Source organism: Dermacentor silvarum, chromosome 6 (genome assembly GCF_013339745.2).
Source record: "Dermacentor silvarum isolate Dsil-2018 chromosome 6, BIME_Dsil_1.4, whole genome shotgun sequence".
NCBI lineage: Eukaryota > Metazoa > Arthropoda > Arachnida > Ixodida > Ixodidae > Dermacentor > Dermacentor silvarum.
In genome coordinates this window covers 96756003-96768730 of record NC_051159.1, presented here as the reverse complement: position 1 = coordinate 96768730, position 12728 = coordinate 96756003, and the positions used below count along the sequence as shown (strand labels likewise).

The 12728-nt window shown below is 46.3% G+C and overlaps 1 pseudogene; it reads left to right on the top strand.

Moving 5' to 3' along the window:
• The first annotated feature begins 5428 nt into the window (after positions 1-5428).
• LOC119457185 (U2 spliceosomal RNA) lies at positions 5429-5609 on the top strand (annotated as a pseudogene).
• Positions 5610-12728: the final 7119 nt, after the last annotated feature.

Below are 12728 nucleotides of genomic sequence, written 5' to 3'. Positions count from 1 at the left end.
CACATAAAGAGAGATAGAGGAATGGAAATATCGCCGAGGCTGTAGAAAAAAGAATGACTGCTGGTCTCACATTACGTCCCATAAACTTCGAACTAATCTAGTTAACTGACGCGAACAAGCCATTTCGGATCTCGAAAAGCGCCAAATCTTCGTTTTAACGTCCGTGCTGATATTTCGTGCTATACGAATGGACTGCTGAGCGAACAAGCTGCAGCTTCGGGCTAATGCAGACCATTTTTGCTTTCCGCTCATGGGCGCTAAGCGTCAACGCTGAGTTCGCAATGCAAACGCTTAGTAATTACTTTGGTTGAAGGCACCAAGGTAAAGCATTCTCGTAACGCTGAACAAGACTGCGCGAATATTACAGCTGTACGTGAGATCGAGTAGACTCGACGTGATTTCTCGTTTGCTCCTTTCCGCTACTTGCAGTGCAGTTCTGCTGGGCAGCGCAAGAAAAGGCACTTCGTAAGACTCTTGCAAGTACTTGTAAAAAGATCATGCTTGCTGCATCTCTGCGAGTGGTTTTGTGCCATTTGCTTAGTACACCAACTATACTCCAACATGAATTGTCCTGGCGTCCACAAAGCTATCCTTCGAAGGACATATTCCAAAAGCCCAAGGTAGCAGTGTTGCAAGCTTTATGCCACAGTGTGCCATCAGGGGCTGAATACACGAAACATTTTCTTCCTATAGGAACTGTCTGTCAATGGCTAAGCGCCATCGATAAGAGCATGGTATCGCTAGTGTAATGACAGACACGGTATCAAAATTGGCGGCCGCGTTTTCTTACGAACAATTATAGCGTACGATGATGCCCAGTGTACACCAATAGCACTGTCCAGAACGGATGCAGCCACAAGGCCTCACTCACTCGAGCGTGAGCCCTACATTGGCACAGTGGATCAAATTGGATCCACGTCTACAACTCTGTCTTCCACACGGGATACCACAAGCTGAAGAAGCACTTCTGCTCCGCCTATGGCTCGGCATGCCATTCGCGAATGCCTATTCCTTCCCCATCGAAGGGGCCGACAGCCCTGCTCCCCGGCAACTGAAGCTACGAGGAGGCGATCAAGAACCTCCTGTGTTACTGTACCCCGTTACAGCAAGATAGGAAAAGCACTTTAAACCGCGCGTGGCAAAATGGATGATCCCCCCTTGACAGTGGAAAAAATTTCAGCACACTGGTACCGAACGGGTTCGGCACTTACGGCTTTAATCGCGTTGCTACGATACTTAAGGACTTGAGGTTTGTGTGACGAATCCTGAATATTCTAGCGCGTTACATCGAGTTAGTGCGGGAACCTTTTGTCTACTTTTTATCTCTTCTCTTCTTGTATTAGCTTTTGTCCTCTTAACCGTTAGCCAGCCCGTACTTACACTGGCTAACCTCCGTGCCTTTCCTTCTCTTTTTCCTCCTATAGTGTACGAAAAATGGTATGAATGTACCCAAGCGTGCGAAATAGTGCGACACGATTTTAAAGCTGAAGACATGATGTGCGCGAACTGTAGACTTGATACATTTAGCATAGAAAAAAAAGCACCAGCGAAACATAGTGGAAGACAGAAAGAAAGGGTGAAACTATCAGTATTTCAACAGCATACACAGAAACGCCAGAACGAACATCTGGCAATCAAAAGTCCCAACAGATCACCCAAGTTCGCCGCGGCACAAAGGGTTTTTTTTTTTGTTTTGTTTTGTTTTTAGGCACCACAGTACATCGCCCTCATAAGTGCGTTCGCAAGATGCTTCCTGTCATAAGATGCGGACAAGTGTATTACATACAGAAGCGAAAGGACTCCGCCATGAATTTGCCAGGGACGTCTGTTGCAGACTCTCGCACTAACAACTAACCGCAACAGCACCGCGACAGCACGGTCGACGCGCTCGAGCGGCAGCGCAACCCAGTTTGCGCCGAAAGAAGCGAGCAACAACCATGGACGCAGCAGCGCGCGACGCGCCAGTGAGATCTCAGGACGGTTTATATCGAAGCAAGCAGAACTCGGGCCCTCGAGCAGCGTGTCTGGCTAGGACATCGGGGTTCACCCCGAATATGTACGGCTTCAACGACGCGTGTCACGGCTGGCGGGCGGGCGACAAGAGATTCGCGTCGCACGCGACGACCCATGCAATGCGGCGGGATACATGCGGGGAAGACTGCACTTTGCAGGAGAGAGAGAGAGAGAGAGACGAAGAAGGCGGAAAGGCAAGGAGTTTAACCAAGGCCGTGCCCAGTGTTCGCTACCCTACACTTCGGTAAGGGGGAAAGAGAGACGACACAAACGAAGAACCAGCGGGGAGAGGAAACCGAAGTGGAATGGGAATAGCAGAGCAAGGCAAATCGATGCACCGGAAATACCCCTAGGTTATTGGCGTTGGTGTTGAGTAGAACAAAACAGTTTCGTAAACGAAATATGCAGGACAAGGCAATGGAGAAAAAAAAAAGAAATAAATATTCGAAGAAATGCTTGCGGCGTTCCATTAAAGGTTTTAAGGAAAATATTTGTTGAGCGTGTTCGGGCTGGTCAAGCTGCCACGATCAATCACCTTGTTTTGCTGCTTTCACACCGTAGTATTGTGGGAGCCGCCTGCGTCATCCTAAGGGTTGATCTTCAGGACCTGAATAAAGTTTATCATGCCATGCCATCATTGGGGTACCTCACTCACTCTGCGGTATGTATGTATGTATGTATGTATGTATGTATGTATGTATGTATGTATGTATGTATGTATGTATGTATGTATGTATGTATGTATGTATGTATGTATGTATGTATGTATGTATGTATGTATGTATGTATGCATGTATGTAGTGTATGTATGTATGTATGTGTGTATGTATGTATGTATGTATGTATGTGTGCATGTATGTATGTATGTATGTATGTATGTATGTATGTATGCATGCATGCATGCATGCATGTATGTATGCATGCATGAGTGCATGTATGTTTTGTATGTATGTATGCATGTATGTATCCAAAGGGAAGCCCGAGATAGGATAGTGGGGTGGTTCCAGCAAGTAAAGAGGAGTGCGGATGCAGTACATGCCTCATACATGACCCGTTCCGGCAATACAGTGTGTCGCTACATTGGTTGGCTGCTAATCACGCTAACATTGACCGTAATCGTGAGATGAGTTCCGCCGCAATGTTATTTAGAGGTAATAAACCACATCATATCATGCTACATTTTGGAGGCCAGCGCAAAGCTACAATAATAGTGAAAATGTAGTCAAAGTTTTAGTGGGAGGTCTTTTCAACAACGGCACTTGACGTTGTTGCTTTGCGCGGTAGAACTTTTCTATATGGAATCGCGAATAATAAAGGTGCAGAAAAGCTTGCGCATTTTTCTCTGTCAAAGCGCCCTAAATCAGTAGATTTTGCGAGCATTGGCTGCTAGCGTACAGCGACGGTTCCCCCGTAACTAACCAGTGGGATTAAGTTCTAGCACACGTTTCTACCCCAGCCTGGCGTTATAGTCATCGAGCCGCAGCACGGCTGGAGTTGCCTAGTTAGTATCCTGCCTTCTCCTACTGGCGTCACTCGGTAAGCAGCAACCATTTAAATGTACTGAAGCAGCATTACGGTTCCAGAAGACGTGATACGGTGCGCGCCTAGCAAATCTAAGGTAGAATTTAGAAAGCTTACTAAACAAACAGCGCAGACAATATGACTACCAGAAGACGACGACACGGGCGTTCCGTGCAATGTTCATCCAAATTGTCCAAATTGGCACTATTCACAAAGCCTTTGTAGCAGCACTTTGTAAGTGCTGTTTGCCATTGGCCGACTGCCTCGGCTATTATGTTCGACGTCAGGATTAACTGACGACTGCTCTCACGAACAGATTTAGCATAATTTTTTGTTGTGAATACAGGTGCTATAGTTTTGACCACGGCGCTTGCAGACTTCGGATAACATGGACGAAGTCACCTTAAATTTGCATCTATCGTGTTAATTCTGGAGTTGATAATCAAACGACACTATATATGTGAGTACTACAGCAGAGCAAGCATTCAACTTCCTTAATTAAGACAGCGTAAAAATAACGCTATTTCCGTAAAGTATACGAAAAATTAAGTAAAAATACTACGCTAAAATATTGAGTGAAAATGATGTAATAAATACAAATGGAAGCTTAAACAACAGCGCCTCCAAAGACATCGATGGTATTTGAGCAAAGCCAATAAATTATGCTGCTCGGCTTTTAGCACCATGCCTTGTACACATTTTTAAACATTGTCTAAGTCAAGGTACCTTTCCCAGTAAAATACAGCTGCTCGAGTCTCCATAGTACACACAAAAAAGAAAGAAGCAGCAAGGGTGAAATGGATACCAATCTATCAATTTAAGTGCTTCCAGTTTTTTCAAAGGTCCTTGAGAAATTAATTCTCAAACAACTTACCGAGTTTGACAACAACCACAACATACTGGTTGAATCTCATTACGGTTTCCGCAAGGGCCTGGCACAGAATTTGCTTTACTTGTTTAAAAAGAGTACCTTTTCAATTATCCGAATAGAAGCATAAATATTGATGCTTGGACTCTTTATCGACTTTACAAAAGCCTTTGACCATATTCATCACGCACTCTTGTTTGGAAATCCAGAACGTTACGATTACCGCGAGAAGGCTGCGGACTTAATTAGGTTATATATTCAAAGCATCGTTATCAAAGCGTCAATTTAGATGTGCATTGATGTCAATTTAGTGCATTGCGGAGTGCCGCAAGGTAGTATTCTCTGCCCTTTCGTTTTTAATATATACGTTAAAGATATAATTTCAACCGTTGCTAGCACTACATGTATAACCCAAACGGGCGAAACTAGCTTTATTTTAACAGGGACAACTGCAGACGGGCTTGAAGGCCGTGCTAACTTGTCGGTTGCTAAACTATTGAAGTGGTTACAGAAAAATAGTTTAAACATAAACAATACCAATGCGAAAGCGTTTTTTTTTTTCATGCTAAAAACAAAGACGTTGCCAGAAAGAAATAAGTTCAGTGCCATTCCACTCTGTGAAGGTGGATGACCAGCGAAGTTGCGTATGTGGTGGTTGACCGTTGCTCCGGTGAAACGTTCCAAATTTTTGGGATGGGGGTCGCATGGACGGCTTGCATTTCTTTCCGCCTCGCGGTCCTGGCGGGCAGCACACTTACACTTGGCGTCCGCGGTCCGCTCATCGTCGGTGGTCTCCTTCCGCCGCCACCCGGCCATTCCCGTTTCTGTTCACGCCGTCGTTCTTAGTAGGCACGCTGTTCTTCTTCAGATCGTACAAGCACGCGGCCTACCCATTTCACAGTCAGAGCAGAACTGAGGAAAGGAGCCTACGTAGAACATGTCGTCAGAAGACCGAAGACAGTCAGATTGGTACGCACTAGTTTGAACACGTGGGATGGTGTACACGTGTATGGTGCGAACGTAGACATGGCCGACGCGAGTCAAAATGTAGTATCTGTTCTTATCACCTTAATATCTGTTACGGGTTGTATTTGGACCTAAGATATTGAACTTATTTTCACGAGTTGGCGGAGTGCTTGAAGCCTGCTTCAACCTCTGCCGCAGGTCGGCCCGGTATTGCACTATCTTCGGGATCAGCCCGCGTTTTTTGGTCTACGGACATCGATCTGCTGTAAACTAGCCATATACAGTTTCGCCGTAAAACGTTTCCCCCCAATCAAGCTCCATTGAAATTGTGTAGTTTTTCAAGAAAACATGTCGTGGGATGAGCAGGTGTGTTGCCAATCATCAAATACTACCGTGCAGTGTTGTGATGTTAACATACAACACATTTATTAACTCTATGGGGTTTAACTACTGCCGCCAAGCTTGGAGCTGCACGAGTAAAGATAAGTTAGAAAAATACATAAAATTCTTACTAAGTTTTTACGTGCTAGAGAAAATGTGCTATCAAACTTCCATACTCAGAACTTATTCACTAAACAATGTAATAACTGTTTCCGAAATGTACGACTATCGCTCTTGCAGTCTTCAAACAAGAAATAAAGAATAAAACAAACTTTTTATGACAACATGTACCATACACGCAACGTCGAACAGTATTTAAAACAACATACGGCCATTCAAACACTACAAAACACATTTCCTCTACTGTTAAGCACGTTGCTCAGTAGAGCAATAAACATTCAAACCTTCACTTTTTGACAAATACGTAATAATTACTAGAGGACTGAATCTAGCCTGCTTTTTGTATACGTCGATAAATATTGCGTCAGAAAATGCGTAAAGTACTACTTACACACAACCTGCAGACATGACACCTTCGGATTGTAATTCGAATACACGAGAAATCATAATTATGCTACGTGGAAACTCAAACACAAAGGCTTCCAGCTGCCGTTTGTTTTTTGGGCCCTCCGCCTGGCGCAAGTGCCGTGTTGAACTAATTCTGTTCAAGGCCACTAAGTGTCACCTGGATTACGAATAACACCGCATGGCGGAGGCCGTCGGACTGACGCCTCAAAATTAAAATTAAGCTCTACTTGATGTGCCAAAACGATGATCGGATTATGAATCACGCCATAGTGGGAGACTCCGGAATAAGTTTAACCACTTATTGTCTTTGTTTTAACATACAGCTAAATCTAATTGCACGAGCGCTTTTGCATTTCGGCCCCATCTAAATGCGGTCAGCGTGGCCGGGATGAAACCAGCAACCTCGAGCTCAGTAGCGCAACGCCATTACCGCTAAGCCACCGCGGCGGGCCCGGACTAGCATTTGCCAGCTTATGTAGGTTGCTTAACGTTCACGTAATCTAAGAACACGGGCGTCTTCTCATTGCTCCCCCGTCGTAATGCACCCATTGCGGCCGGGTCATAATGCACCGCGGCCTGCTGCTGAGAAGCAGTACCACATGCCCACTCAGCCATTGCAGCGGGTCATGTTTCGTTTCTAACGTTCCAAGGTTCGTATACTCAGAAAGTAATTCGTACGCTGGAGTCGGTTAGTACGAACTGGCGTTGGCTAATCGTGGTAGCGAGCGTAATACTAGCGATGGAAGCCATCCAGTGTCAAGCAATTCTTACAAGACAAGAGGCTAGCAGAAAGATGGAGACGAAGTTATAAGCAGTTGTCAACAAGCAAGCGATGGGTCAGGCTGCCTGAGCCAACGTTTCAACGAGGAGACAAGGCGAAGGCCAGTCCCTTTGCCGAATAAACACTGGCTCTGCAGCACGGGGCATCCTTATAGTCCGACCCACTGTTTAAACAATTCTTGCCAACTAACAAGGTTTCTGAATTCAGCCAAGGCTCCAAGTAAGCGGGCAAAATTATAGTCCCGTGGTACTCGTGCTTAAATTCTGTGGTAATCGGCCGTGTATATTATTGGAAATGATACGGAGCAACAAAAGATTCGACTTATGGTCTCTTTTCGCAGACTATGCAGCACCATTTTGTACACCTAGTACGTCAGCGCGCAAAGGTTCGCGAGCATTGGTTCTTGATCCGCTTCAGCTCTTTATACCCGGAATACATCACGTTACCATTGAATATCCCTCCTTTCTGAAGGACTCTCATTGAAATGAACGAAGCAATAACTATGCCAGCCGCGCAATCAAATGTGTCAAAACTAATATCGTCCTCAACGCAGTACACGGAGTAGAACAAGCTGACCGATTTCACCTGGCTAATGGGAGAGCGTCAGCGTTCTGCGGGGCTATTTCATCAGCCAGTGCAGCCATTTCATTAGGCAGTGATTTTAACAGGCGACAGGAATAAGCAATGCAGTGCAATGACGACGACAGAATCAAGACGGCGGAACCACGACGGTATACAACGAAGGAATTCGGACAACGGAATGAAGGTGATTAAATGACAACGACGGAATGACGATGACGTGTTCGTGTAGTGCTGTGCAGACGTGTTCGTGTTGAGGCTCACGTCCGCGCTTGCGTACACCACCGGCCACCCCGGGCAGCTTCGGTTCGCACTATACACGATGCCGGTTTGCACTATGCCCGGTACCGGCCAATCGTGCAAGACAACCCTTTAGTTATATACATCCACAACATATCCATCGAGATACGGACAGACACAGCAGCAGACAGCACCAGTGCCGCCAGCCACGCCAAACCCGCACGGGTGGGCACGAAAAGATTCGCTTAAACACAAAAAAAAACATCATGTGCGCAGCTCCGGAAACACTTTTACCTTAATTATTTTATAGGAGCGCGCGCTTACCTGGCTTACTTCTAGGCGCACTGATAAAGGACGGTCTGGGCGCAGCTAAGCCATGCTTCCACTGTGGGCGTGGCCGCTTCCGCCAGAGCCTGCTTTCTGTCTAAGTTAATTATGTGCACCATAATGACTCAGGCTGACCCGGCTCTGCGAGAACGAGAACCCAGCCTCTGCAGAACCAACGTGAGCACTCCCCCCCCCCCCCCCCCCCCCCCCCCGCTGAGAGGTCAGTGAGGCCTGGGTTTAAGGCTGCGCGGAAATAGATAAAGAGAGATATTTAATGGCAGAGATTTTTGCCGGCGTGCACATATGAACGCCGACGTGATACTTTTCATTTTAAAGATTCCACTGAACGGGGAAAAAAAAGACAAGAATAAAGAATTGCCAGATATCGCAATGAACTCAAGCGCTTGTTCGCAGCTGAAGTTTAAGAACTGGGATCGAATTCACAAATGTTTTGGATCATAAGTGTTTATGATCGGCTGTCCGTCCTCATTAATATCAATTTCGCTGTCCCGACTCAGCTGCACCTGTTTTTACGAACCGCTACTCTGTAAATTAACTTGCCTAGTGAACCCATGCTCTGGCATTCAAGTAAACCCTTGAAAGGCAATTCGCAAGCACGGACTGGTAAAACGCGCGGTACATTTCAGGCACTGCGACCGAAAAATCTGCCAAGTGACCAACTTAAGGTTAGAGACCGAACGGCTCATATGTGCACCTTTGTTTCGTAGGTGCTCTGGTGCCCGCAATGGGAGCTCCCGTTGCCGTCATTGTCGCTGTCGGCAGTTATGTTGAGAATGTGGACAGTCGTCGCAATGCGGCCGATTCGGCAGCATTTGTGCAAACATCCCAGCACTCATCACGGGGTACGAATAGCGCAACACGAAGAGTCGACAATGAGCGAGCGTACAATAAGCGGACAACGCACGCAAAAGTTTATGCGCATGTTCCCCGTTGCAAATTTAGGTGTGAATCGCCAACTCAACACGCATCCACACACTGCTGCCATAGCTGCGTTCGGAAAAAAAAGGTAGGGAAGGGGACATCACGATTCAAGTATTCGTGACGCACCCAAACATTATGGATCACTTTGGGCTGGTAGGTGTTGGCAATCAATCCGGCTTTACGAGTATGCAGACTTACTTAATGTGCCTGGAGGTGCGAGACATCACACGGCATTGCGAAGCGGGCAGGACCGCTCTATGTCTGAGTAAGCATGCGTAAACGTCAGTAAAGACAACACGAGGCCTGGTCGGCGAGTGGCCATCGTTAAGTAGTAGCCAGTGTATACGGACACTGTGGTTCGCGAGGGTTTCTGGCGTGGATCTTTGATGGTTAGCAAGAACTCTGATAGCTCTGAGTGTGGTAGGCTTTACATTCGGTAGTGAAGTCAGCGTTGGAGAGGCAAATACAACGTTTCAGGGTCTTCAGGTAGGCAGCTATGAACGCCACGTGTTGTCCGAGACGCACGTGAAGTCCTTCCCGAAGAACTAGTTCGGAACTGCTGTTTTTTGAACCATCTTTAGGTTCGGTGCACATTCACAACAGCAAAAAATATTCGTGCCCATGTGGTACGCTGTTGTTACTTCAACTGTGTTCCGCCTCTGCTACTGTAACTCTTTTCTGCATATTTTTGTTTTTATTCTTAGTTTTCGGACTATTACTTAAGACCAAAGGTTGTCCTAAAAATGAGAAGTTCGCAGTCAGTGCTCATGTTGACTGTTCAAATCCTTTTGTTGTTTTTCGTGGTTTCTATTTCAGGTAATCCTCAGTGGTTCGTCGATGTAATTTTTATTTTTCTTCATTTTTTTGTTGCTGGCACAACAAACCGCTGGACTACTATTGACATAGGAAATCACATTTGTGAAGAAGAATGAATGAAAGCGACACTGGATCAAAAGCGTTTCTCTGCTTACACGCTGCGCTTTACCTGCACGGGCCTACTGAGAGCAGAGAAATCGAAAGCCCACATCATCAGGGAGCTGCATCGGCGAAGCGGAAATTGAGGCGGAGATTCGACAAAAATCTGAACGACCCGGAAAGGGGTTGTTGGTATTGGACGGATGGGAAGCGAACGTGTAAGCCCTACACAGCTTCGACTCTGATGGCCGCTCTTAAGGCCAAGTCGATCCCGGAATTCCGAACGAGCCAGATGGGGCAAGGAAAGGAGATGCCACAACATAAAGTTATAAAATGTGGGGGGGGGGGGGGGGGGGGGGAAGTGAGCACAAAGAGAACTCATTCAAGGAGCCCAAACAAAGAGGTAGCTCTGAGAAACAAAAGGTAGGAAAAAAGAAAAACGCCGAGATGTGACTTTATCGGTTGTATTGCTCGCAAATAACGCTACCAGCACCGATGTTGTAACCAAGGCCCCCTAGTGAGTACTGAGGTAAAGGGTTAAAGGTGAGTCAGAGGAAGTAAGGCGACGGTAAAAGTGGGAGTAAACCAAGTAAAAAAATATATAAAAATTAAAAGAAATGAGCCGGAGTGAGGAAAACGGAAACTGGAATGGTCAGACTTCGCCCGACGAGACAACGTGCCGTTCATCGTGGCAAAAGAAAACAAGGCGGTCTACGGAGCGGATGGCGCCACTCTTCCGAGATGAGATCCCCAGCAAAGTCAATGCGACGGCTGTTCAGCCTTGCAGCAGCGCATTGGACCGTTTCGTCCTTTCCCCACGCATAAAGGCGCTTGGGGAGACAGAAAAAAAAGGGGGGGGAGGGGGAATGAAGCGGTGGAGGAGGCTGAAATACTCTATAGCCGTTTTCTTGTCTCAATGCCGTGACAGGGCGGAAAGAAAATAAGAGAGAGCGAAAATAAATGGGATATGAACAGTGACGCGGCACGAGTTCTATTAGTCTATTTCTATACGATGTGAATACTCGCACTCACAACTTTTAACAAGAAAGAGAGAGATTGCCTTACTGCGTGGACGGGTTAACACCGGTAAAAGCCGAGCTCAACAGCGGTGTATGCACGCACCAGGTGCGCGTAACTGTTCACTCTGGCTTCCGGACTCACGCGTAGCGAGGCAAACACGCACCTGAGATGGGAAGATTCAACAGCGAGAGATAAAACGGGAACGTTTAACGGGGTTTGTACCATTGGTGCGGTACTTTACTTTCTTCTTTAATTCTTCTGGTTTTTAAAACCTGGCGAAATGGGAAACGCCCCGAAACGGACGACGGCTGGCCCGAAGTATTCAACTTTGGCCTGACTGCGACATAGCCGCGCTATGAAAGTAGTGTTTGAGATTGTTTACTAACCTTCAGGCGGCAAAACTTTTCACTGCGTGTAAAAGCGTGTCTTTATTCACTTTTGAGACGCAGGTGCGGAAAATTGAGATCATCTGAACATTGAGGCCTTCAGCGCACGCACAATCGATAGACATTGGGCGGAGACCTTCGAATGTATCTGTAATGCTGTACGTACATGTGTGCTCTGTGATCTCTCACGTTTGCTCCCACCGCGCACGCTGACTGTAGAAGTCTCGTTTGCGTGGTCTCGCACCGTTAGCTCGCTGACAGCGAGAGAACGTGCACAGCGTTCCAAGGGGGTTCGCGCGGTCGTCGTTGCATTGAAGAGCGGGCAGGGTGGTGTCGTGCTTCTTGTCGCCTGCGGTTCCCCACTGTCGTTTGAACACTGGGCGTGTAATAATCCAGTCTACGTCATATCTCACATGACTGATTAGTCCGCGATCGCGTCCGTCGTGTGAATCCAGCTAATGGGAGAACGAACTGCCGTCCACATTGGGGCGCATGCATGCAAACGCTGTACACACAAGTCTTGTTTAAGCATGGCGACAGCTTTCGCAAGGTTACTACTTGCTGCAGTCAGCTATTTGTGGAGTGCGCTGTGTTATGTGTGCTCTCTCTCTCTTTCTCTCCTCCCCATCTCTCATTCCCCCTCATCCCGCTCCCATGTGTATGGTAGCAAACCGGTTGTGCTGAACTGGTTAACCTCCCTGCCTTTCCTTCTCCACTCTTTTCTTCCTTCCTTGTGGAGTGAAACCTTTCCATAACTTATACGATGTGAGCCTCGGAGAGGCACCTTATCCCTGTTTAGAACCTTTATATTATAGTTAACCAGGCTTGTAAGCACAGCCTTTATAACGCTCACTTTGAAAAACACCCATTATTTTACATGCAAGTGGAGGGCAACGACAGTGCTTTAATGTGCGATAATGCTACAAAGAACACGCCACCATGCACTTAAATTGATGCTTTATATGTTTCGTGCGACACACAATTGAAAATTGAATTTGATTTGTTATATATATATATATATATATATATATATATATATATATATATATATATATGCATGTTTGTGGCGCGAATTGTTATAACGCTATTTTAACGAAATTTAATAAATAAATCATGCGCCAACACGGGCACATGTCAGAGCATAAAAGAAAAAAAGAAACGTGAGGAATTGCGCCACGACTTCAAGCTATACATTGGGCACCAACATGGCTGCTCAGCAATCTTGGCTGCAAATAGCGCTCAAAATTTTAGTGCTGTAACC